The sequence below is a fragment of the Lampris incognitus genome, chromosome 4 (genome assembly GCF_029633865.1).
Source record: "Lampris incognitus isolate fLamInc1 chromosome 4, fLamInc1.hap2, whole genome shotgun sequence".
Classification (NCBI taxonomy): domain Eukaryota; kingdom Metazoa; phylum Chordata; class Actinopteri; order Lampriformes; family Lampridae; genus Lampris; species Lampris incognitus.
The window spans coordinates 27,065,217-27,092,405 of NC_079214.1; the positions used below are offsets into that span (position 1 = coordinate 27,065,217).

Genomic DNA, 27,189 nt, shown 5'->3' on the forward strand with positions numbered 1-27,189 from the left:
GTAAACGTTCCAGAATCCACTGAGAGGGTTGTTCAGCAAGGATCCAGTGATACTGCTCCCTCCTCAGGTGCAGAGGGTTCCAGAGGCCGCAGCGGCATGTGAAGCCACCTGATAGATTAAATCTGTGAGAACCCAGTTGTTGTTATAACAATGTAATGTTGAAAAGATGTAAAAAAAAAAATGAAATGAAATGTTGTACTGTAAATATACTGGGTTCAGATTTCAGGAGAGGAGTGTAGTGTATGGAGATACACACGAAAGCAAATGTTTTTATTTGCAGTAATATGTATTTTATGTTTGACCTCTGACCCTCGATGTCTATTGGTTGCGTATGTTGTATAAATGTACGCGTGCCACTCTGGTGTGCGCCCTTGGAAGAAAACAGACCAGAGGGTCACTCGTGTTTTCGTGCCTGCTTAACGCAGTCGTTTTGTAATTTTACTACGGTCTAGCAAATAAAAGAGATAGACCAAGATACACCTTGATCGTTGTATAATTCAGTTATCCTGTGGGAGTGCAGGAATGAGGAGACGGAGAGATCGAGTCGAGTCAATTCCGTTTACTCGCCACACAAAACAACACCGATACAGCTCAATCTCTCGTGGCAACCAGCTAACCGCTAGGCTGCTGCAAACATGGCTCACCCTGGAAACTCTAAGCAGTGCCTACGTCAGCACTCTGAATGTCCGCCTTAAAGGAGCAGCAGCCCCTGGTGAATCTACCCTCAACTGTGTATCGCCACAATCCTGTAGATACACGACAGTGTACATTATTGCGCCGATGAAAATAATGGCGAAACTGTTTTGAGTATATCTGTGGTGGTGATAGGATTACATTAATATATAGAGACAGGACAAGTAGTTGTTTTGATAAATATATATAGTATATTGATGTGATGGGCGAAGCTCAGTTATAACTTATGCTAGCTAACGTAGCTGACTAGCCAAGCATTGTCAGGGCAATGAAGGAATCACGTGCTTTGACAGGAGCAACGCGAACGTCAGAGCGGCAACGTTTCACCGGCCAATCAGGTAGCGCTTCCTTATGAATATTAATAAGCCTTCCCCTGCCACTCTGCATTTCGGAAATTCCCCTCCGGCGGTTGTTGCATCCATCTGTGTGTAGTCGTGTTCACTCATGCTAGCTTTGTCCGAGGCTGTTGCTAGCTTAGCTTCAGTCATTCCGGTGTCATGGCACAATCTTCTTGGGGTAAATATTTTCCTGGCTAAGGCCCCCTTGTTGCAATTTTAGGTAGCTAATGTTCTGCCAGTAAAATGATCACGTCACGGGACCTCGTGGCAATGTACGAGATAAAAAGAGCTGGATCAGACCTAGCTAGCTGTATTAACTGGCTAGCTAGCCAGCTGCAGTAACTTCTTAGTAGTTAGCGATTGCTAGCTAAGGTTAGCTAGCACTAGTGTATGAATTGCAAATTGATTTACTTTTTAGCTTGCTAACAGTGCAATTATCGCTATGTTGGCTAGCTAACAACAATCAGTGATTGCAAGTTAACACTAGCTAACATATGTTAACGATTTGCGTTACTTTAGCTAGCTAGCTAACGTTAACGTTACTTTGGATATCCTAATAACCTTACCTAATTTAACTAACCGTTTATATTGATTGCAAACAGTGAACTAGTTAGCCAGCTAACGCTAGTCTGGCATTGTTATACCTAACGTTTGCTAGTTGTGCTGGATACCAAATATCAATAACGTTAGTGGTTTTGTTGAATCATAAGTTAGCTGGCTAATACAGTAACCCACAGTAGACAGACAACACAGCTGGTTCAATTTGCTTGTCTGACATATCTCATTTGACTAATTATACAGGAGTCCATGCAAGTCTTACAAAGTGTAAGAGGATGTTATGTCCATAAGATACTAGACTAATCATTATCTTGTAACCAATTCATACACATTCCCACCGTGGACCATTACACTGTCCACCAAATACCATTAATTAAACTGTCTAACAAAATACCCATAATATGTTATTTTCACTAGTGATAAGGTTTGATGTATAGGTTTACGTCTCCTCTTGCACAACTCTATGATGTGGTCTTGATGCAGGTTAGCTGGCTCCTTTTGTACCATTCTGTAGTCTTTGCAAATTAAGCGTACATTTCCAAATGCAAGTACAATATGTCATTGAATATTGTAGCAATCAGCAAGTTTACCCAATTAACTAATAATAAAAAGGTAAACAACAGAACCATTGAGAAGATTTTTTATTGCATATTCAGGGAGAGAGAGTGAGAGTGAGAGCGAGCGAGACATTTTCTTATCAAATAAGAAACCTATAATATCTTCATTCTTCCCCCTCACGGGTTTCGGACAGAAAACAAAAAACTAAAATAATGAAGGCAAATATAATGTAAGCGGCTTAACTAAATATATATGTCACATATTGTGTCTCTCTTTGGGTTTGCTTTTCTGTAATCTCTCCAGACTAACTTCCCAAGCCCTTAACATGTATAAATGAAAGGAAAGCAAAACGTAAACATTAACATTACTTAGCTTAGTCCAAGCGAGCTAACTAGGGTTGCCACCTTTGATTTGTGAAAAACCGGGACATTCGACGCGAGGCGCGGGGGATTAAACCATATTTGCAAATATACTAGGTTAACATTTGTAGGACTCCCTATTGCCTCTCTTACCTATATTTGTACTGACACAGACGGTCTCCCTGACGCAGATGCACTCCCTGACGCGCTGGATGACCTTGACGCACTGCCTGACCCTGACGCAGTTGCACTCACTCTGGACTCCTGCTGCTGGGCCTTACTACATTAAATACAGATTTAAAAAAATACAGAGGAAAACACGATTAGATTTATTATAGCCTAATAGATGATAAACAACTTTTTAACTTAATGAATTTGGGAAACCTAACGCTGACATTTCTCACCTCTTTTTCCATGTGTACTTGTCGTTCCTTTTTGCTGCCTGTAGGAGTCTCTGTTGTCCCTCGGTGAATGTTTTAAACTCCAAGCATGACGCTTTGAAGTTTAGTCTGACTTGAAGTTCTGCTTTGACTAACCCCACTGACATCTTGTTCCTTTTATCTGACCAGACATCTTCCGTGTGGCTAAATACACACTCGGCATAGGCACTGCTGACGGGGACAGACAAAACAAAAGATACCACTTGGAGCAATGCATTTGCTTCTTTCTCCTTTTTGAAAAAAAAACCCATTTCTTGTCTGGTGCCAGCTCTTCTGTTCTCTTGCACTCAGTTTTCGGGAATGCATGCTTCGTTTTACTACCATAAAATCTGTCTGCATGGCGTGAGATTAATTACCTGCGCAATCAGCTCATCACTCAGTGAACATCCAGTAGACTAACGCTCTCATTTTCCAACTTCCGTATTGCACTGTCAAATTGTTAGAAAGGCTCCATTCACAAAGCTGATGATTGACAGATCTTGGCCCGCCCCAAAGACCAGAATCATTGTGGGGCTAGCCTCCCAACGGAGATGAGAGAAAGTTTGCTACTAACCTAGCAATATTACGTTTACAGTCTAATATTACGAGAAGACGATCTAAGTTGGAGTTTGTTTTTTTATCTATGCATGTGCGTCCATGAGGATATGTAAGCCCCCCCCCTTGTCCTTAGTGCACAACAGTGACTTATTATTTGCTGAGATAACGTTAGCCTATTTTACATTGTTTAGATTAGCTGTAAGTGTCCGCTAGCAACGGAACCGTTAGCCTCCTTTCGCCACAATATTTAGCTAGATCGTTTAGGACACGTTATGAATGTGTTATGGATCCTAGCCTATCGGGCCCGTCATTGATGTATTTGTTATGAGCGTTATTCTCTTTGTGTATGAGCTACATGTTTGGTTAGCTAGACTATATACTGAGCTAGACTATGTATACTTTCAGATCATCTGTTGTCGTCAGCTATAGTCTAATAACGTTATAGCCTGATGTTTGACTTTGACTTGAATGTTAGATCTGTTCGTTTACTAATGGTAATATGATTTGTAATGTGTTACAGACCACACAACATGTTAATAATTGCGAGACCAGTGAGGAATGCCCATGCCTTTGTGCCTTGGAATAAACTATAATCTACAAACCCCAATTCCAGTGAAGTTGGGATGTCGTGTAAAACATAAATAAAAACAGAATACAATGAGTTGCAAATGCTTTTCGACCTATATTCTGTTGAATACACTACAAAGACAAGATATTTAATGTTCAAACTAATAAACTTTATTGTTTTTTTGCAAATATTCACTCATTTTGAATTTGATGCCTGCAACACGTTCCAAAAAAAAACTGGGACAGGGGCATGTTTACCACTGTGTTACATCACCTTTCCTTTTCACAACACTCAATAAGCATTTGGGAACTGAGGACACTAATTGTTGAAGCTTTGTAGGTGGAATTCTTACCCATTCTTGCTTGATGTACGACTTCAGTTGCTCAACAGTCCGGGGTCTCCGTTGTCGTATTTTGCGCTTCATGATGCGCCACACATTTTCAATGGGAGACAGGTCTGGGCTGCAGGCAGGCCAGTCTAGTACCCACACTCTTTTACTACGAAGCCACGCTGTTGTAACACATGCAGAATGCGGCTTGGCATGGTCTTGCTGAAATAAGCAGGGACGTCCCTGAAAAAGACGTCGCTTGGATGGCAGCATATGTTGCTCCAAAACCTGTATGTACCTTTCAGCATTAATGGTGCCTTCACAGATGTGCAAGTTACCCATCCCATGAGCACTAACATACCCCCATACCATCACAGATGTTGGCTTTTGAACTTTGCACTAATAGCAATCTGGATGGTCCTTTTCCTCTTTAGCCCGGAGGACACGACGTCCATGATTTCCAAAAACAATTTGAAATGTTGACTCGTCAGACCACAGCACACTTTTCCACTTTGCGTCAGTCCATCTCAGATGAGCTCGGGCACAGAGAAGCCAGCGGCGTTTTTGGGTGTTGTTGATATATGGCTTTCGCTTTGCATGGTAGAGTTTTAACTTGTACTTGTAGATGTAGCGACTAACTGTGTTAACTGACAATGGTTTTCCGAAGTGTTCCTGAGCCCATGTGGTAATATCCTTTACAGAATGATGTCGGTTGTTAATGCAGTGCCGCCTGAGGGATCGAAGGTCACAGGCATTCAATGTTGGTTTTTGGCCTTGCCGCTTACGTGCAGAGATTTCTCCGGATTCTCTGAATCTTTTGATGATATTATGGACTGTAGATGACGAAATCCCTAAATTCCTCGCAATTGTAGATTGAGAAACGTTGTTCTTAAACTGTTGGGACTATTTGCTCACGCAGTTGTTCACAAAGTGGTGACCCTCGCCCCATCCTTGCTTGTGAACGACTGAGCCTTTCGGAGATGCTCCTTTTATACCCAGTCTTGCCACTCACCTCTTTCCAATTAACCTGTTCACCTGTGGAATATTCCAAACAGGTGTTTTTTGAGCATTCCTCAACTTTCCCAGTGTTTTGTTGCCCCTGTCCCAGCTTTTTTGGAACGTGTTGCAGGCATCAAATCAAAATGAGTGAATATTTGCAAAAAACAATAAAGCTTATCAGTTTGAACATTAAATATCTTGTCTTTGTAGTGTATTCAATTGACTATACGTCGAAAAGGATTTGCAAATCATTGTATTCTGTTTTTATTCACGTTTTACACAACGTCCCAAATTCATTGAAATTGGGGTTTGTACACTCTGTGTACTGTGTCCTCACTGATACCCTGAGGGAAACGCTAGCTATACAAACAAATAACCACCTATACAGTCCTTATTAGTCCTCCCGAACACAAATTCCTGCATGACGTTGAGCTACTACTACTACTACTACTTTCGGCTGCTCCCGTTAGGGGTCGCCACAGCGGATCATCCGCTTCCACCTCTTCCTGTCTTCTGCGTCTTCCTCTGTCACACCAGCCACCTGCATGTCTTCCCTCACCACATCCATAAACCTCCTCTTTGGCCTTCCTCTTCTCCTCTTCCCTGCCAGCTCCATATTCAGCATCCTTCTCCCAATATACTCAGCATCTCTCCTCCACACATGTCCAAGCCATCTCAATCTTGCCTCTCTTGCTTTGTCTCCAAACCGTCCAACCTGAGCGGTCCCTCTAATATAATCGTTCCTAATCCTGTCCTTCTTCGTTACTCCCAGTGAAAATCTTAGCATCTTCAACTCTGCCACCTCCAGCTCCGCCTCCTGTCTTTTCGTCAGTGCCACTGTCTCCAAACCATATAACATAGCTGGTCTCACAACCATCTTGTAAACTTTCCCTTTAACTCTCGCTGATACCCTTCTGTCGCAAATCACTCCTGACACACTTCTCCACCCACTCCAACCTGCCTGCACTCTCTTTTTCACCTCTCTCCTGCACTCCCCGTTACTTTGGACAGTTGACCCCAAGTATTTAAACTCAAATGCCTTTGTCACCTCCACTCCTTGCATCCTGACCATTCCACTGTCCTCTCTCTCATTCACGCATAAGTATTCCGTCTTGCTCCTACTGACTTTCATTCCTCTTCTCTCCAGTGCATACCTCCACCTCTCCAGGCTCTCCTCAACCTGCACCCTACTCTCGCTACAGATCACAATGTCATCCGCGAACATCATCGTCCATGGAGACTCCTGCCTGATCTTGTCCGTCAACCTGTCCATCACCATTGCAAACAAGTAAGGGCTCAGAGCCGATCCTTGATGTAATCCCACCTCCACCTTGAACCCATCTGTCATTCCAACCGCACACCTCACCATTGTCACACTTCCCTCATACGTATCCTGCACCACTCCTACATACTTCTCTGCAACTCCTGACTTCCTCATACAATACCACACCTCCTCTCTCGGCACTCTGTCATAAGCTTTCTCTAAATCTACAAAGACACAATGCAACTCTTTCTGGCCTTCTCTATACTTCTCAATCAACATTCTCAAAGCAAACATCGCATCTGTGGTGCTCTTTCGTGGCATGAAACCATACTGCTGCTTGCTGATCGTCACCTCTCCTCTTAACCTAGCTTCTATTACTCTTTCCCAAATCTTCATGCTGTGGCTAATCAACTTTATACCTCTGTAGTTGTTACAGTTCTGCACATCGCCCTTGTTCTTGAAAATCGGTACCAGTATGCTTCTTCTCCACTCCTCAGGCATCCTCTCACTTTCCAGGATTGTGTTAAACAATCTAGTTAAAAACTCCACTGCCATCTCCCCTAAACATCTCCATGTCTCCACAGGTATGTCATCAGGACCAACTGCCTTTCCATTCTTCATCCTCTTCATAGCTGCCCTCACTTCCTCCTTGCTAATCCGCTGAACTTCCTGATTCACTATCCCTACATCATCCAACCTTCTCTCTCTCATTTTCTTCATTCATCAGCCCCTCAAAGTATTCCTTCCACCTTCTTAGCACACTCTCCTCGCTTGTCAGCACATTTCCATCTCTATCCTTGATCGCCCTAACTTGCTGCACATCCTTTGCAGCTTGGTCCCTCTGTCTAGCCAATCGGTACAAGTCCTTTTCTCCTTCCTTGGTGTCTAATCTGTCATACAACTCACCATACGCCTTTTCCTTTGCCTTTGCCACCTCTCTCTTTGCTTTACGCTGCATCTCCTTGTACTCCTGTCTACTTTCTTCATCTCTCTTACTATCCCACTTCTTCTTTGCCAACCTTTTCCTCTGTATAATTTGCTGTACTTCCTCATTCCACCACCAAGTCTCCTTGTCTTCCTTCCTCTGTCCTGATGACACACCAAGTACCTTCCTAGCTGTCTCCCTCACTATTTCTGCAGTGGTTGTCCAGCCATCTGGCAACTCTTCACTACCACCCAGTGCCTGTCTTAACTCCTGCCTGAACTCCACACAACAGTCTTCCTTCTTCAACTTCCACCATTTGATCTTCGGCTGTGTCTTCACTCACTTCCTCTTCTTGGTCTCCAGAGTCATCCTACAGACCACCATCCGATGCTGCCTAGCTACGTTCTCCCCTGTCACCACCTTGCAGTCTCCAATCCCTTTTAGATGGCGCCTTCTACATAAGATATAGTCCACCTGTGTGCACTTTCCTCCACTCTTGTACGTCACCCTGTGTTCCTCCCTCTTCTTGAAATATGTATTCACCACAGCCATTTCCATCCTTTTCGCAAAATTGACCACCATCTGTCCTTCCACATTTCTCTTCTTGACTCCATACCTTCCCATCACCTCCTCATCACCTCTGTTCCCTTCACCAACATGTCCATTGAAGTCCGCTCCAATCACCACTCTCTCCTCCTTGGGTACCCTCTCCACCATGTCGTCCAACTCACTCCAGAATTCTTCTTTTTCATCCATCTCACACCCAACTTGCGGGGCATATGCACTGATAACATTCAGCAATAAACCTTCAATTTCCAGCTTCATACTCATCACTCTGTCTGACACTCTCTTCACCTCCAGCACGCTCTTGACATACTCTTCCTTCAGAATTACCCCTACCCCATTACTCCTCCCATTCACACCATGGTAGAAGAGATTGAACCCACCTCCGATACTCCTGGCCTTACTCCCCTTCCACCTGGTCTCTTGCACACACAGTATGCCTACCTTTCTTCTTTCCATCATGTCAGCCAGCTCTCTCCCTTTACCAGTCATAGTGCCAACATTCAAAGTTCCAACTCTCACCTCCACATGCCTACCCTTCCTCCTCTCTAGCTGCCTCTGGACATGCTTTCCCCCTCTCCTTCTCCTTCGCCCAACAGTAGCATAGTTTCCACCGACACCCTGCTGGTTAACAGTACCGGTGGCGGTCGTTGGTAACCCGGGCCTCGACCGATCCGGTATGCAAGTCTTATTTATGATCCGCATATTTGATTTGGCAAAGATTTTACGCCGGACGCCCTTCCTGACGCAACCCTCCCCATTTGTCCGGGCTTGGGACCGGCACTAAGGATGCACTGGCTTGTGCATCCTCAGTGGCTGGGTTGACGTTGTGCATGAGCAACAGGAAATATTCAAGCAGCGTTGCTTTATCCTCATCACTGCTGTTGGCAGCATCAGCACCACTTCTGCACATAGCCTTCCAGATGTCAGGACAATCCTTCTTTCCCAGTGACAAAAAAATAACACTTCAGGGTAGGCCAACACTCAAAGATCCACTGAATTACAGGCAACAGAGATAACCAACGGGTTGGTACATATCTCTTTGTACTGAGGCATAAAAACTCACAAAACTATTTCGGAGATTCTGTTTTTTTGGCTAAGCATGAGAACTCGCTGTAGATTTTTAATACAGTGCATTCAACATCATAACCTCCAGCACTCAGAAGTCTGTTCGCGTTTTTCAGGTAGTTGTGGATCAATTGGTATTTGCAGTTGCCCTTTACGATGTGCGGACTGACTTCTTTTAGTTTTTGAAAAACTGAATTATGCTTGCCAAAATTTACAGATGCATTGTCAGCTCCTTATGCACTAATCTGGCTGACAGATTGTTTCAGTTCTATCATAGCATCCATGACACCCTCACCTTGTTCATCATCTACAGTGTTCAGATAGTAAAGTCTATTGTACACTTTGATGTCAAACCTGGTGCCATCCTTGTGGTTGAGGTGGTTGTGTCGTTCCCGAAAGTTGACTGCAGCTCCGTTGCCCGTCGTTGCTTTAACAGAGAAAATGTCTTGTGGATATGATGAAATGTGCAGCGCCTTCTTCAGCGTTGTCTTCACCCGGGGACCCTCACTGTCCAGCAGGCAGACCTCCGCTTCACCTCTCTTCAGCACGACACCGCTTTTTTTCGTCCCGTCAGCCAATTCCAAAACGTGTGTCTCTGGCTGGAAACTGTCATCAAACCTCCTTAACTTTCCGATGTCGGTGATTATGTGTGATGTTGCACCCGTATGCCCCATGAGACCTCTCTGTTTTGCTCCACTGACCTGACAGTCATCAATTTTGAAAGCGAAAGTGTGATCCTGTGCATCCACTGCTTGTTTCGCATTGTCACGTCTTTTCCGTCTGCATGTGGTGTCTCTGTGAGTGGAGCTCTGGCAAACACTGCACCACTGTCTCTGTGCTCGACGCTCGCCTCCAGTAACGTTGCATGCCTGGGCTTTTTGCCCCATTTGGCCGCAGTTGTAGCAGGTTATGTCCGAGCTCTTTTCTTTCTCTCTCCCACTCACTCTCATTGTTGAGCTGCTTGTCTTCATCACGTTGTCATCATTCGGGTTGCCATTAAACTTCTCCGTGCTCTCATAACTTCTCAGCTTGGTTTTGAACTACGAAAAAGTTATCTTCTCATCACCCTGCGTTATGTGGATGGAAAACGGCTTAAATGATTCGGGCAAGCCTTTCGGAATCATAGCAATTAACAGTCCATCGCTAAGAACCTCGTCTGCATTTCTCAGCGCTGTTATAGCCGTTTCTGCACGAGTGATGTATTCTGTGACGGTCTCATTTGCCGCTTTCTGGAGAGATGTTAGCTCTGTGTAGAGGCTAATCACACGTGGCTTCCCTTTGCCAGCGTAGTGGTCCCCCAGTATCTCCATTGCTCTTCTTCCATCGTCGGCAGCTTCTCTCATAACCAGGGAGAGACTTTTATCATCCAAAAATTGCATCAATTCATCATATGCATCTTCATTTTTCTTTGCATCTTCGGCAACCACGTCCTCATTTTCGTTGTCCTTCTGGCTCTTGTAATATGGTCTCTTTAAGACCGAGCAAACGCAGATGGCCTAAAAACTTGGTTTCTCATAACTCGTAACTTTTCTCATCTCCGTCAAAGCATAGTCTGTATTATCGGCTTCCACCTTCTCTTCTGGGCCCATAACCTGTTGACGTTGTCAACTCTGAGGGCAGGAATACTGGCTCAACTAGACTCATTTCACGGAGAAAAATCACGCGTGAACTTCGTCGGTGTTGCTGTAACCGGAAAGGGTTTCTTTATTTTGCGCATGCTGTTTTATAGACCACAGGTCGACACAACAGCGCCCTCTAGTGGTGACACCAGTATAAGAGTACATACGCATAACCTTGGCTTGGCCAATATTGTAAAAGTCCCGACAAAGGAGCTTGTCAACAGTAATGAAAAGCTTCCTTGAAGCTCTTTACTTAGGCTATATTTACTTTCAGGCATTGGAGGTGTTGAGACTGGTGCTGGAGTCAAATATTTTTCAAATGCCCCTCTTTGGCGTTCAGCCTCTGCTTCTTCTTGTTTTCTTTTTTTACGCTTTGCTGCACTTGACTGCATTCTGTAGCTCTTTTCCAAAATTAAGCACGGATCTACGTGGATGCTGTTTCTCCGCTGTAACGTACATTAACATTTCAAGTTTAATGCAAATCCGGTATGGCATTCTGGGAGATGGAGTTCTTAGAGTTAGATTGACCGATACCATGGTTTCATTTGCGTTATTTCTTTTTATGGCATAATAATTATTCCTGATTGATAGACATTTATTTGGCGTGCAAGCTTCATAGGAATTGTTGATATGTTAAAAAAATGCTACTAATAAAATAATAATATTAAATTAAAAATATATTGTACCCCCCCCCCCCTAATTTTGGGTCCCCTCGAAGATTTGGGCCCTTGTCGGCCTATGCGGAGATCCGGCCCTGCCTGGGGCTCGAACCCAGGACCGTCTTGCTGTGAAGCAACTGTGCTAATCACTGCGCCACCGTGCCGCCCTGTGTTGAAAATATATCTTAAAATGAATCAAATAAAACCCCAAATCTGAAAATGTTATTTACAAAACAATGTCTGATCATGACATGCTACAAATGTCCAATAAACAAAGTAGTGTCTGTAGCAACATAATAGTGCCAAAATCAGTTGTCAGATAAGACAGTTGAGCAAAACAAACACGTGAACAAAACATTTGAACAAAACATGCCTACAAATAAACAAACTAATGTCACCAAAATGGCACCAAAATCATCTACCTATTATCAAGTAAATCAAATGTGATAAGAAAATGAACTTAGTCAATCAATGTGAAACTTTTATTCAATCCAATTCAAGTTATTGTCATTAAAAACAATGTGCAGGCACATGTTAAAAATGAAATAAGGGCTGCAGTGCCGCCAAACAGTGCAAGACACCATTTTTATCACAAACATGTAGTGGATTCAGGGGGCAGCCGGAAATGCACCGCAGCCGAGACGCGCACCTGGCTGCCCCGAGTTCGCTACACATAAAACAGTAGTAAAAAGCTGTCCTCTGTTGTTTGGTTTATTTCTTTTTTTTTATAAATTTATTTCTAGTTTTCCCCTTATCCCACCCGATTAACCCAATGGCATATGGCCGGAACTCTTGTCGAATAACTCCCCCGTCTCACGTTTCCACAGGAAGGAGATACTCGTAACACCAGCTTCCTTCAAACTCGTGTCGGCTGCTCTCGCTATTTTACACGCTGAAGCCTCGCATGGATTGCATCACCTTCAGGCCGCGAAGGAGGCGTAGGGAGAATGCTTTCAGTTGCTTGGCTGCAGGCGCCTGGGTGGGCCAGAGGGGTCGCTGGAGAACGACGAGTCCCCGAACACTACACCTATCTACACCCACTATCCCTCGGGTAAGGGTGGCCTAATGAATGCCTTACCCCATGGATGCTCTGGCCATGACCGGTTACGGCAAGTCTGGGATACGAACCAACCAGCCACATGACGATCGGACTGCAAGAACGGCGGTTTATTCTGCTCGGCCACCAGAGCGGCCTGTTTGGTTTATTTCTATGGTTTCAACACGGCACGTCCCCTGGACGGTGAACCATCACTGGTCATCATCGCCATGAGTGACGATGGCAACGTGCATAGCCGCGGGAACATATTTTGAGGAGGGGGGGGGGCTGAGAAAAAAGGAGGGGGGGTCGAGTTTTGCCAGGATTGACGTTATGACTATGCATAGCCTAGCCGCTTAAGATAAAACACTGATAAATGACTAGAATGCGAGATTAGTTGCTACTGAGGGACAAATAGACTCTCTCTCACTCTCACTCTCTCTCTCTCTCTCACACACACACACACACACACACACACACACACACACACAGTGGTGCCAGGCCTAACGTTATGGGCGCTGCTTTTCTATGCGGAATGCTTGTATGCTGACCGTGATGCTGAACATCAACACTCATTTATGCATGATACATAAAAGCACATCACCACACAAATGCAGACTGCTCGGCGGCAGCATAAAAAAAACAAACACATAAATATATGTAATATGTATGCCTATAGCCAAAGCACAATCTCCAAAACACAAATGCAGGCTGTGCGGTGGCAGCATATAGCCTAAAAATCAACCTATAATAACACATGGGCCTATCAGCCACATGCAGTCTCCAAACACAGTTGCAGGCTGCATGGCGACAGCATATAAAAATCAACCCATACATATAGACCTATCAGCCACAATCTCCAATCAAGAAATACATAATTGTCTTGCCTTACTGCCGGCCTGCATGCAGAACTCCAAACGTGGCCTTTCTCTCCGGGTTGGCACTGATAAAGTCCCTCATGCGGGCATCAATGTCCAAACTGTCCAATCAGAGCAAGGTGGGTCAGTCTTTTTCGCACCATAGTTGTGTGTAACCATGTCTTCAGATGGTGGAGAGCGGAAAATGTCCCCTTCAATGAAGCAGCTGAGATGGGGAGACTTAGGCAGAGTTTGATGAGGTGTGGGATCTCATCTGCTTGAGTTAGAGACGGTTGGAAAAAGGTGACCGGCGGCGAGGTTTCTTTCATTTCTTTCTTTCTATGATTTCAACGGAGATTTGAGACATCCGGAGGAAGCTCGTAGTAGAGCCACTGTGCCTTCGCGTCGAAAGGAGCCAGCTGAGGTGGTTTGGGCATCTGATTAGGATGCCTCCTGGGCGCCTTCCTTTGGAGGTTTTCCGAGCACGTCCAACTGGGAGGAGACCCCGGGGTAGACCCAGAACTCGCTGGAGGGACTACATGTCCAATCTAACCTGGGAACACCTTGGGATCCCCCAGGAAGAGCTGGAGGGCGTTGCTGGGGAGAGGGACGTCTGGAGTACCCTACTTAGCTTGCTGCCACCGCGACCCGACGCCAAAGAAGCGGCTGATGAGTGAGGAATGAATGAATGAATGAATGAATGAATGTACCATTATCAGGGGGGGAAACTAGGGTGCATCCCCTGGACGCGTCGATAGTGAGTTCACTGCGTAATTTTGGGATTTTAATGTGTCAGAGACACATTAAATACTAAATATTTAAAAATATTAACTATTACCTTTAATATTTATTACGATGTACTAATAGATTTCCCCTAACTCCAACCAATAGCTCATTCTCTGGAGACTCAAGAAAGGAAGGAAGAAAGAAAGGGAAAAGGGAAAGAAGGCAAATAGGTAGGCAGGTAGGTCAACTGCTTGGTGTTCTTTGCAGATATTTTTGTGGAAAATTCCAGACAACCAGGACAAAACTGTCTGAACAACAAGGGGGAATAAGATCCATTCTTAATAAAGAAATGTTTCCTCTGTTTTTAGGGTATTAAGATGGCGAGGCTCCTGGAGTCTCACATAAGGAATGACTGTAATTTTGAAGATTCTGCCAAGAGACACCTTGACAGGTCTTCTGTCTGAAGGTTTGTAGCGCTCACACTTCAAAGATCCTTTCAAACAACCCATATAGTATACAGTACATTTATAGTAAATGGTTCAGCATAGTTAGAGCTAAATGTGCTCAACTTAATCTAATCAATTAAGTTGTATAACCTGTCTTTTACTGGCTAATGCTTACTGAGTTTCACAATCTTTCCAGTCACGCCTTGTTCAAAGCTGTGTCACCGTGTTAGGTTATCTGGTATTATGAAAGGGACAAGCAATTACAGAGATCATCAAAAGATTATAAGCAAGGGCTTTAACATGAAGATGATCAAGCTTTAGCACAGCTCCAGATACTTCTCATTTCTTTTGATTTTCACTAAAGGTTTTGTACTCTCAAATGCCTTGTAATGAAGAAGTAGCATACACAAAGCCTTGTGTGTTTTAGCATTGTACAAAGTAAAAATTGTTTCTTTCCAGGGTGGAAATGCTTTGATGCAGGAGCTATTGAGAAGACTGACATGGTCTGGCACCATGTACCTCATTCCTGCAGATATACACACCAAATGTATTATCCGATTTACAGTGACCTCACAGTTCATCACATCAGATGACATCCTCAAAGATTGGAACATTATCTCCAAGACAGGTTCCAATCTTCTCACAGAGATGCAACCTCTTAGTCATACTGAGGAACTGCAGGAGGATGAGGTAACAAGAATTTGCTCAAGAGGTGACACTGAACACACCTCAGGCATGGACAAGAAGAATAACTTTGACTCAGAGCCACCGTTGGAGGAGACAGACAGTTCTGCCTCCAGACTTGACAAAAGCCAAGTGGAGCTGTGGATAGACAAGGCTTATGACAGATCAAGGAGGCCAATACGCTCTCTTAGTTGCCATAGTGAGCCGCTGCCTTGCACCAATATTGGGCCACTGTCTCGGTATGACTTTGAGCCAAAGCCTGGTCCTAAAGATCCTGTAGTTTGTCCCCCGATGACTGATTCCAACTCAAGGCCTTTGCCTTCAGATACAAGAGCAGGCCCCCTGTTCAAGACTCCAGAGTTTCCCTCAAGCAGAGCCGGCCCTAACTAACATGGCACCCAAGGCAAGATTGTCTGTGGCGCCCCCTTGTGACCAGAAATGTGTGCTTTAAAAGCTGGAGGTAGTTTTTTTTTAGGGCGTCATTGAGCAAAAATTTCATAATAACCTTTCAGCATATTGTGATTCAATTGGTCTGAGAGAAAACTAGACTTCTGCTTGTCCACTTGGCTCTGTATTCAGGCTTTAAAAAAAATCTAGCCCGGGAAGATTTTACTCAATCATGGGTCATTTCAGAGAGCGGGCGTTCCTACTGGCTGTTCTACAAATGGAGATGCGCGTGTACGTGATCAATTTGCGTCCACCCTGCCCCACCGATCGCTTGTGGTTGTAAACCTAACCCATTAAATCAACAAATCGAAATTGCTGCTTCACATGAAGAATATTAGTGTAACAAAGAGAGTCTTGCTTTGTTTTGTTGTGTATTAAGATGTGTATTTTTGTTAATAACATAAGAATAGAGCTAGTTGTTGGTAGACATATTGTACCACATATCCCATGAGCCTCAGACTGTTGGAAGTTCCCAAGTTTACAGGAAGCGCGAGTTAATAAATCTCTTTGAGTTCTATATATATCGTATTTCTGTCTCCGGCTATCCTTATTTTTGAATGCTGGGCCCGCAAGGACACAACAAACTAGCGACGAGGTGTGGATTTGTTTACCATGATTTGTTTTGTTTGTTTGTTTTTGTCCCTCCCCCCCGTGGAAGCGGAGAGAAAATGTTGAGAGAACGGGAGATGAAGCTAGCGACAAGTCACAGAACTAGCTACCAGCGTGGTCAACTAAGCATGGCGGTTTTCAGCAGTGAGTCGGGGTTGTGCTTCAATGAGGCTAACGAAAGCAGGAGCTGAGTTGAGTGCGGTGCCGATTCACTCGATTTTATTCTACTTCGTGCAATGAATGTTTTTGCTACAGTAATAGGACCATTTAAAACATTGAGAAATCTGTAATTGAAATATATTATTTCACATTGACCAGGCAGCCATGGTATGGCAGCTGCCATACCTTGCCATACCCAATTGACGCCGCTGGTCTGGAAGAGGAAATCCGAGGCCATCATATTGGAGGTCTGGGTCAGCTTGGAACCAGTTAACATCATCGTTTGACATCTGTGCATTAGGTTCATTCAAATCCTTCATGGTCCTTCATGGTGTGATGGCTTCTGCTTCCTCCATTGTCGCGGTCATGGACAAAACTTTTCTGCCTCTTCTTCTTTCCATTCAAGTTAATACTAGTTCAAAAAGTAAAGGTTGTCACTTGTGCGTTGCCTTATAATAATATTCGCTTTACATCGTTTGTTAATCACAAACCCTCCAAATTACCTGACAGAGCGAAAAACACGCATCCTCCTACATCACCGCCATGCAGCGGGCCGGCCCTGATGACGTCAGCAAGAGCGCCAGTGAAGATCATTCCATTGTTGCTGGGTTGACGCTAGATCCAACGGGGTGTAGGCACGGAAGTAGACGTGATTTGTTGTTGGATAGGATTAGGGTTTAAATTATTTTTGGAATTTCCATTGTTAGCAAGCGTTAACGTTAGCTATTGTTACAGTACGATCTGGCAATGTTAAGGTCAGTTGTAAGCTAGCTAGTGTGGCGGGCATAATAAGCCACGCCTTGTAGGGGTAGTAATAGTATTTATTTACCTTGGAAGATTAGGTTAATGAAGGGATCTGGGTCCCCATTCCCAATGCAATTAGTCTCAGTACCTACTAGGCCTGCACGATATATCGTTTATGCATCGTCATCGCGATGTGCGCATGTGCAATAGTCACATCGCAGGGCCTGCGATATTTTTCCTACTAGTATGTAGCCTAAGGCAGTGGTTCTCAACCTTTTTGGGGTCCTGGACCCCCTGCGTATTTTTGATCTACCCTGAGGACCCCTCCATCTGATCTTGGGGGAGGGGGGTTGCAATTTGATAGAAACAGTGGAAACTGCATTTTAAATTGCATTATAGCATTTATTCACTCTTTGGGGCAAAAATAAGAGCTTTCAGTTGTAACTTAGATATAGTTAACAAAACAGAATTCTTATGCAGTAACTTTCAGTTATATGTAACAACAGAATTTTTATGCAGTAACTTTTAACAATGCAAACGGGAGCGAGATCTCTTATTAAAATACAATAAATTACACTTGTGAAACAGATGTAATTAGAGAAAAAAGTCCTGTTACTCTTTATAGTTTAGGTAGATAAAGGACTCAGTCACATTTGAGTAAAATAATCCTATTTCTATAAATGTCATAGGATCTTTTTTTTAAAGATATTTTATTTTCACGGACCCCTTGCAATTACACCACGGACCACTAGGGGTCCGCGGACCCCCGGTTGAGAAACACTGGCCTAAGGTACTCAAACTCACGTCATACTGCAACATTTTTGCTCCATCGACTTTCTTTTAGCAGCAAACTCTCAACACCCCTTACTCTGTTATTTTTCATTTCTTCTACTTCTTCGTCGCTCAACTCAGGCCTGTCTAGACACGTTGACGTTACCTAGCAACGTTAGTGCTACGCGTGCGCATAAATGAAGAAGACGAATCCACGTGAGTTCGGGAGAAATGAAAAATGGCAGAGCCAGAGAAAGGAGAGTTAAGGCCCAAACATAGTCGGGCGGAACGTACGCGGAGCGGACTCCGCCGGACTAAAAGCGGACGTCCGCAAGCCCTGCGCGTGCAAAACTCAGATTTTACGACCGCGATGAGTCCGCGCCGCGCACCAGTGTCAGCAGCGCGGACTCATCGCGGTCGTAAAATCCAAACGGCAAATCGAAATCACCAAAGCCATAACCTTTCACCTCGCCAAGGATATGATGCCACTCAACACAGTTACCAAAGACGGGTTTCAGAAGATGGTCCGCACACTCGACAAGCGCTACGTTATACCATCGCAGACCTATTTTTCCCAAATCGCAATCCCAGGGCTGTACGACAAATGCAAAGCAGAAGTAGACCGAGAGCTGGCACAAGTGGAATACTATGCAGCGACAACAGACCTGTGGTCAAGCCGGACAACAGAGCCCTACATCAGTTTAACAGTCCACTTTATCACTGAAGACTTTAAGCTGAAAACTCGCTGCCTGCAAACCGCATTTTTCCCAGAGGATCACACAAGTGAAAACATCGCAACAGGGTTAAGAGAAGCGCTGGCTGCTTCGGGCTAGAAGAAACCCGACTAGTCTGCACCACAACAGACAACGCGTCAAACATGATCAGGGCGGCCGCTCTGAACGACTGGTTCAGGTTGCAATGCTTTGGCCACAGACTCCACCTCCTATAGCAAAAAGAATGAATGTGCATTATTTTGCATGCACTTTTTTACTACCCACGCCTTGTTTAATATAACGCAATATATCGTGCAATATATCGCAAAAGATTACATCGCCGCAATGCATGTTTTTGTCAATATCGTGCAGGCCTAGTACCTACGTGGGTAAGTATGTGGATGCCTATCCTGCTGAACAGAGTGGTTAGTACGTTACACCCTGTAAGATATCGTGGGGTGGGCTTCACGCTAAGGCAGGGGTCAGGAACCTTTTTGACTGGGAGAGCCATAAAAGCCAAATATTTCTAAATATATTTCATTGAGAGCCATATAGTATTTTTAACGTATAATAAATTAAATATGTCTTACTTTTAATGCGACTTCTGGTGCTGCATGGTTTTGCTGATGGCCTTGTAGTCTGGTTCATACGTGGTGAGGTTGAGCTTCATGCAGGCGTTGAGGCTTCCATCAGTTAAACGTGAGCGTAGGTTGGTCTTAATGTTCCTCATATGCGAGAATGACTGCTCACATGCATATGTAGAGCCAAACATGGTCAATACGGCAATACTCACACGCTGCATTGTGTGGTATGTCACAGGAAGCTCGTTCCAAGTTTTAAGAATCAGCTGGTCTTCAGGTTGAAGATTTTTCATTTCTGTCCACTTGTGTTCCCTCGCCATCTCTGTTCGCTGTCGCCCAAGACTTTCCAAGAGACCCCGGGGATGCATGTCAGGTCGATTTTGTCCACTGCACACTCATGTGGATGAGTGATGAACTTGAAAAGACCAGTGCGCGCACGAAATTCTCCAAAACGTGCTTTGAATGACTGCAGGAGATTGGACGTAAAGCCAGCTAGCTGCTGGAGATCCAGATGTTGAGTGGAGTCACTTGCTAAGCATGCATCTCTAAATTGTTGCAGTCTTTCAAAGTGCAGAAGACGACCTGTTTCAATGTCCCTGAGAAAGACTTCCAGCTTGCTTTCAAATGCAAACACTGCTTGTTGAAGGAATGAGATTGTATTTCCAATACCTTGCATTTTCACATTGAGCTGGTTCAGATGGCCAGTTATGTCCACGAGATAGTGAAACTGCAGGAGCCAGTCAGTGTTGTCTAGCTCAGGATGCTTGACGCCTTTCATTTCAAGAAAAGTCCGGATTTCACTAAGGCAAGCTGCAAAACGGCTGAGCACCTTCCCCCTTGACAACCAACGCACGATGCTGTGTAAAAGCAGACCGGGATAATGATTCCCAACTTCTTCTAACAGAGCGTTAAACTGGCGATCATTTAAAGCTCGGGCAACAATAAAGTTGACCACTCGAATGACCAGCGACATCACCTCACCAAGCTCCTGGCCACACGTCTGAGCGCAAAGCTTTCCTCACGCAGTGTGTCACCTGCAGCATACCTGGCATTTATACTGCACTGAGATAGATGGCTAACGTCTGTTGACTCATCTAACGCGAGAGAAAAGTATGTCCCGGCGTTTATGTCCTTAATTTGTGTTTCCTCGACTTGATTTGCCATCATGATGCTACGATGGTGCACAGTTCTTGCTGACAGGGGCATGTCTTTTATTCGTTTGATTATCTTGTCTTTATTTGGGAAGTCATCAAACAGTTCATTGGCCACATCAAGCATGAATGTTTTGGCGTACTCGCCATCTGTGAATGACTTTCCATTCCTTACTATTGCCAAAGCCCCCGCAAAGCTAGCGGAATTCCCGTCCCCTTGCTTGGTCCACACACGTAGTTGCTGCTGACTCGTCTGCACTCTCCGCTGTAGCTCCTCGCATGCCCTTTTCCTGCTGTCCCCCGCTGGAGATTTCGACGCAAATGAAGCATGGTGTGTATCGAAGTGCCGCTTTATATTTGACCGTTTCATCGATGCAATTTTATCATTGCATATTAGACATACCGCAGATCCTGCTCTCTCCACAAATGCAAATTCCTCTGTCCACGAAGCCTGGAGTGCACGGTAATCATCGTCTTTTTTTCTTTTCGCCATCTTTTCCGTTACAAGGGTTGAAGCGGATAAACCAGTTGGCTATCTGATAAAATTGATTTCTTCACCTTTACAATGACCCGGACATGCTCGCGAGCCATTGGTTCCCGACCCGACCCACGGGTGACCCGTGAAATTTATCTTCAAAACTAATTTCTGCTTACTTTAAAATGACACAGTATTATTAAGAAATATCACAAGTATTTTAAAATCAGTTCCAAACTGATTTTTAAAAAAAAAAAATTTTTCAACTCAAAATTGTCTGGGAGCCATATGCCGTCACCGGAAGAGCCATATATGGCTCGCGAGCCATAGGTTCCCGACCACTGCGCTAAGGTATTTGACACGGCGGCCCCTGACGTGTAGTGTATGCTGTGCTATGGGTCCAACTCAGCATAACCCTCCCTCCCCAGAACCAACAGGACAGTTGAGACGCCCCTACTCCAAGGTAAGTACACAACTCCAAAATAGTACTTATAAACCCTCAGGTAAGTCTTGTAATAAGCCCTAAACTTCAAACAGAGTAAAAATGAATCAGTAGGCAACAACAGTTTAGTATTAATTGAACGCAATACTATAGGATGATAATAGCAAAAATAAAAATAAAATAGTTTGACTTTCTTTGTATACACAGTATCTATACACAATGTCAACACAACCTCAAATGAGAAGCTCACTCTAAATGCTGAGTAACAAAACCAATGAATGTTCAAACAAGCAGTTCAGTTCGTTTTTTTTAACACAGTCTAGTAATGAGTAATAACGAAATTGACACAAATACCAGTCTGATGAATCCTGGGCACACGAGATGAGCCGCTGGAGAGACGACTATGGCAGGGCAAACCACGTGACGTGCGTGTAGTCTACGTGACCCGCTGCAGAAGTTAGATGGCGCCAACAGCGATGCAATGCGTTCAATGTTCCCGCTGCTCTTGAAATAACTTTCACTCAGGCAAGCAATCTTCCGTCACAAAACCAAAAAAAACACGACTGTCCTTCGAGTCCTCTTCTCACTATCCAACAGGTCATCCGAACGCGCGCAGTTCCAGTATTGAGAACTAACGAGCCACTACGACCAGTGAGCTAGCTAGCGTCACTGACAAATAGACTAACGTTAGTACTAAAGGCTTATCCAGTGCGGTACTAAGCTAGTGCTGGAGAGAGTCCAATCAATAAACACTAATGTCTACCATTGTCTGTCTAGAATCCTCGTCGTGCCTCATGCACACTACAGCAATGGCAAATGTTCCTCTGAAACTCACGGCACTGACGAAGCACTGACTTCCACGTCCTCAGCCTATGACCATTTCAAACGCTCCGTTGCTAGTCGGGGAATTCATGCTAGCTGGTGGTCACTCGCAGCCTCCAAGCAGGATACCTTCTCCGACGCACACCAGGAAACACGAATTCATCCCAAAGGATTCTTGTAGACGGTAACACATTCACTCCACGTACAATACGTGTCTGTCTCTGTTGAACATAATGTGCAGTCTCACATATACAGCCAGTCAGCCACTGTATTATTTACTGCGCTATAAGCAGCTATTTTGGTCCTTGCGGGCATCCATGTGTGTGTGTATGACTTCTGCGCATGTGCAATAAAGTTCTCTTCCTGCCCCACCAAGTACGACTGGACGTCTGATGTTTGCTCCTGCAGTCTAACTCTACAAAAGTATATTAACATACCAAACAAGTATGTAGCTAGACATCCGTGACATAAATATGAACAATGCAACAGGTTATGGGCCCAGTGCCATGTCTAGTCAGCGATTTAATAGACTTTTGTTCGACGGCGACGAGAGAGGATACGAGTTATGGGAAACTCGCTTCCTAGCCCAAATGGAGTTGAGAGGACTCAGCGAGACTCTACTGAACGTGCCAGTTATCGCTGCGGGCGAAAATGCTGTCCAGTTGAGAGAAGCAGACGTCAAGAAAAACAGAGAAGCGTACGCGGAGCTGGTGCAAGGTTTAGACAGCAAGAGCTTGTCACTAATTATGCGGGATGCAGCAGCCGACGGTAGGGCGGCATTGAAGATACTTCGGCAACATTACGCGGGCAAAGGGAAACCGCGCGTGGTGAGTTTATATTGTGAACTCTCAGCTCTTCGCATGGAAAGCAACGAGACCGTCACGGAGTATATTGTTCGTGCAGAGACAATATTCTCGTCGTTGAAAGGAGCCGACGAGAACATAAGTGACGGGTTGCAAGTGGGAATGGTAGTGAAAGGACTGCCGGACTCTTTCAAACCGTTCGTGGTTCATATTACTCAGAGTAGTGACAGCCTGACATTCAGTGAATTTAAGGCAAAACTAAGGAGCTTTGAAGACACAGAAAGGTACAAGCCGAGTAATGGTGATGACGGGGACAGTGTGATAAGAGCTGCCACAGCAGCCACCACCTCTCGTGGAAGAGGTAGAGAGAGAAAGAGCATGGCCGAAATTGAGTGCTTCAGATGCCACAAAAAAGGGCATATGTCTCGAACATGTACGAGCATGCCTGAACCAAGAAGAGCGGAACGCAGGAGAGACGCGCGAGGCCGGGGGAAGCAGCGAGACGCCATCGCGGGAGTGACCGGAGCAGAGCAGGGTGCAGCGGGGGACCAGGACGGACGCTGGGGAGCGCACCGAGAGACAGACGGCACCCACCGAGAAATAGAGGCGGACGCCGATGACCGGGAAGGCAGGTCATATTGCTTCAAGATGAAAGAGGACACCAGGCCGGTGAGGCGGACTGTCAACAACAGAGGTTTGATGGTCGACTGTGGCGCGACGTCACACATGATAAATGACTTTACAAAGTTCAAAACAGTCGATAAAGGCTTTAAGCCCAAGAGTCACGTGATTGAACTTGCAGACGGGACAAAGGCTACCGGAGTTGCCAAGGCCAGAGGAGAAGCTGAAGTCACCTTAATTGACAGCGAAGGAAGAAAGGTGACAGCACGACTGAAGAGGGCGCTGTATATCCCGACGTTTCCTCAGGACATTTTTTCCGTTAAAGCAGCCTCAAGTAACGGAGCAGAAATCCACTTCAAGGAAGGTGAAAATTGGATGGGGTATAAAAACGAGGGTACCAAGTTTAACATTGAAGTATTTGGGAAACTGTATTATTTGTCTACAGCTAATAATACTGATGATAATGTTGACGGATACAAAGGATGTCATGATATTGAAACGTGGCACAGAATCCTTGGTCATTGTAACTTAGATGATGTTTCAAGACTAGAAGGTGTAGTTGAAGGAATGATGATTAAGGGGAAAAATGACAAATCTAACTTCAACTGTGAAACATGTACACAAGGAAAATTTGTGGAGTCTAGAAATAGACAGGCTGATAGCAAAGCTAAAGGAATACTTGAACTAGTCCATACAGATCTGTGCGGCCCGATCGAGCCTACTGATAAAGATGGGTATAAATACACCATAGCTTTCACAGATGACTATAGCAGTATGACATGGACATATTTCATGAGGTCAAAGAGTGATACAGCTAAGGCTACCGAAAAATTCTTAGCTGACACTGCCTCCTTTGGGCAGGTGAAAACCATTAGGTCTGACAATGGTACCGAGTTCACTGGAGGATGTTTCCAAGATCTGCTGAGAGAAAATAAAATTAGTCACCAAACTAGTGCCCCCTACTCGCCGCATCAGAACGGCACGGCAGAACGAAACTGGAGAACATTATTTGACATGGCACGATGTATGCTGCTAGAAAGTAAGATGCCAAAACAGCTATGGAGGTTTGCGGTGCAGACAGCTGCACAGATACGCAACAGGTGCTATTGTAAGCGATTAAAGCAAACCCCATACAATGCTTTCACAGGGAAAACACCAAATATTTCCCATATGATGGTTTTTGGCACTGAGTGCTATGCCTATAGACAAGACAAAAAGAAACTGGATCCAAGGTGCGAGAAGGGCATTGTCATAGGATATGATAAATACAGCCCTGCATACAATGTATATTATCCAAAAACAGGAAAAGTGTCAAAGCATAGATTAGTTAAGTTCATACAGAAGAGCAACAGAGACTGCCAGACACAAACAGGTCCACACAACGATGGAGACAGCTATGAGGATATAGAATCATACGAGCCTGATGTAGTACCAGTTAGGACTGATGAGCAGCCCCAGATTACAGGTACAGGAGGTGAAAGTGGTACACTTTCTAATAACCAGGGGGATAGTGAGGGCAGAAACCGCTACCCAACTAGAGAGAGGAAGACCCCAAAATATCTTGAAGAATACCAGTGTAAAGCAGAATGTACTGACGAGCAAGATGTGGATTATTTTTATAGAGCTGTATTTGGGGTACCAAACACATTTAAGGAAGACCTGTTTTTCTTTTCATGTAAGTCTGTAAAGGTGAGCCTGAGTGAGGGTGTTGAACATAATGTGCAGTCTCACATATACAGCCAGTCAGCCACTGTATTATTTACTGCGCTATAAGCAGCTATTTTGGTCCTTGCGGGTATCCATGTGTGTGTGTATGACTTCTGCGCATGTGCAATAAAGTTCTCTTTCTGCCCCACCAAGTACGACTGGATGTCTAATGTTTGCTCCTGCAGTCTAACTCTACAAAAGTATATTAACATACCAAACAAGTATGTAGCTAGACATCCGTGACATAAATATGAACAATGCAACAGTCTCTCTCTCTAGATTTCGTATTTTTTTCTATTAGAAAAAAATGTTGTTCAGCGACCCACACACAACCGCAAAACTCTCGCACACCGCCTGTCTTCTTCTCCCCCCCTCCCCCGGTGTGTTAGAGAGCCTCATTCTGATTGGCCACAATGGAGGGGGCTTGCCTGATACTAACCCAATCATATACGACTATACTCAGAATAGTTGCATACCCTACACTAGCTAAACGTTTCAGTGCGCATCGTTTGTTTCGTCGATATTCCGCGCTGTCTATTGGCTGACGCAACAGCCAATCACGGCTACTTCCGTGCCTACGCCCTTGTAACGTGAAGCTGGAGGGCCGGCAGCATTAGCAGGGGCTCCGGGATAGCTGGTTAGCTCAGAGAGTCGACAGACAACGAAGTGGGATTTCCACACGGCAACTTTATTCTACAGTACTTAACATCGACCATACAATGCCAGGTCTCCACGGCACTACATTCACTAATCATACATGAGCAATGGAACATAGATAGCATAACCTGCACCAACTCGTTACTGATGAGAGTCCTCTTTGTGGATGTCGGTCGGAGCATGTAACATGTCGGCTCCGTGTGTACAACTCTCAGCTCTTAGTTAGTACAACACACCAAAACAAAAGGAGGCACCGCCTTGTGGCGCTATTCAGTATTGCAGTAATACCACATTTACCAGACTCGGGATTGTTTACGCCCTGTTGGATCTAGCGTCAACCTTGTTGCAGGCGGTACCCTCCAGTCACTCCTCCACTGCTAGCATATCTGTTGAAACAAAGCTTCTGTCTTCATCTACTTCACCTTGCTTAAATGAGAGACAAGACACACTTCAGTGTACCAAAGAAAATTAAGTATGTAATCTTGGAGAAGCTTGCTGATGAGATTTACAAATTTGATGCCTACCCAAATGATGAGCGTATCCTTTCTGTCGTATTAGCACTCATAGGAAAGTGTCCCTACCGCAACGAACCAGGCTCGCCAACTGGATGTTGCGGCTGTAAAAACAGTTTAAAGTTCAAAATAGACAACTATTGTACAAAACTGAGGAAAGCAGGATGTGTAGATGTTGGTATAAATGGGGGAAAACAAGGTGCTCCGGGGGTGGCTTCAAAGGGCCACAAAAGACCAAAAAGGTATGTGGTGAATTAGCTTAGAGGTTGAGAGGAATATCCTGGATGAAGAAATGAGAAAAAAAAGAACCCCAGTGCAGCTGTTATTGCATCAAAGATGGACCAGAACTTTGCACTCCACAGATGGGAGATAGTGGAGACTGGACCTCCAGAGCACATACCGATGTAGAGATGGCCTGCTCTTTTTACAGACAGACAAGTAAGCATTGGCATTTATATTCCTGTTCATTGTTTTGATCATGTTACTTTTATTTTCATCATAATCAGAATCAACTTTATTGACCAAGGGTGCTTATGCATACGAGGAATTTGACTCTGGTTTACAGCAGCTTCTAGTACTCGCATTTATAACTCATTGTTGTTGCAGAGTTCAACAGGATTGCTACCGTTAACCTGAAATTGATGTTTTTGATGCCTTGGACTGATACAAACGAAAATTTGTCACAATCTCCAAGTCTAAGAGAGGAAATGTTGGACAGGCATTGACTGAGCTGCTAAAGCATATTGAAG

The 27,189-nt window shown here is 44.5% G+C and overlaps 1 long non-coding RNA gene across 2 annotated transcripts; it reads left to right on the forward strand.

The window, feature by feature from the left end:
* The first annotated feature begins 3,481 nt into the window (after positions 1-3,481).
* LOC130111876 (uncharacterized) lies at positions 3,482-16,158 on the forward strand. 2 transcript variants are annotated; one of them, XR_008810179.1, is made up of 6 exons: positions 3,482-3,592; positions 6,526-6,666; positions 7,140-7,226; positions 14,262-14,334; positions 14,465-14,562; positions 15,002-16,158. It is a non-coding gene; the product is annotated as an uncharacterized LOC130111876 (long non-coding RNA). The 2 variants fall into 2 exon arrangements; XR_008810178.1 differs by lacking the exons at positions 7,140-7,226; positions 14,262-14,334.
* The last annotated feature ends 11,031 nt before the right edge of the window (positions 16,159-27,189 follow it).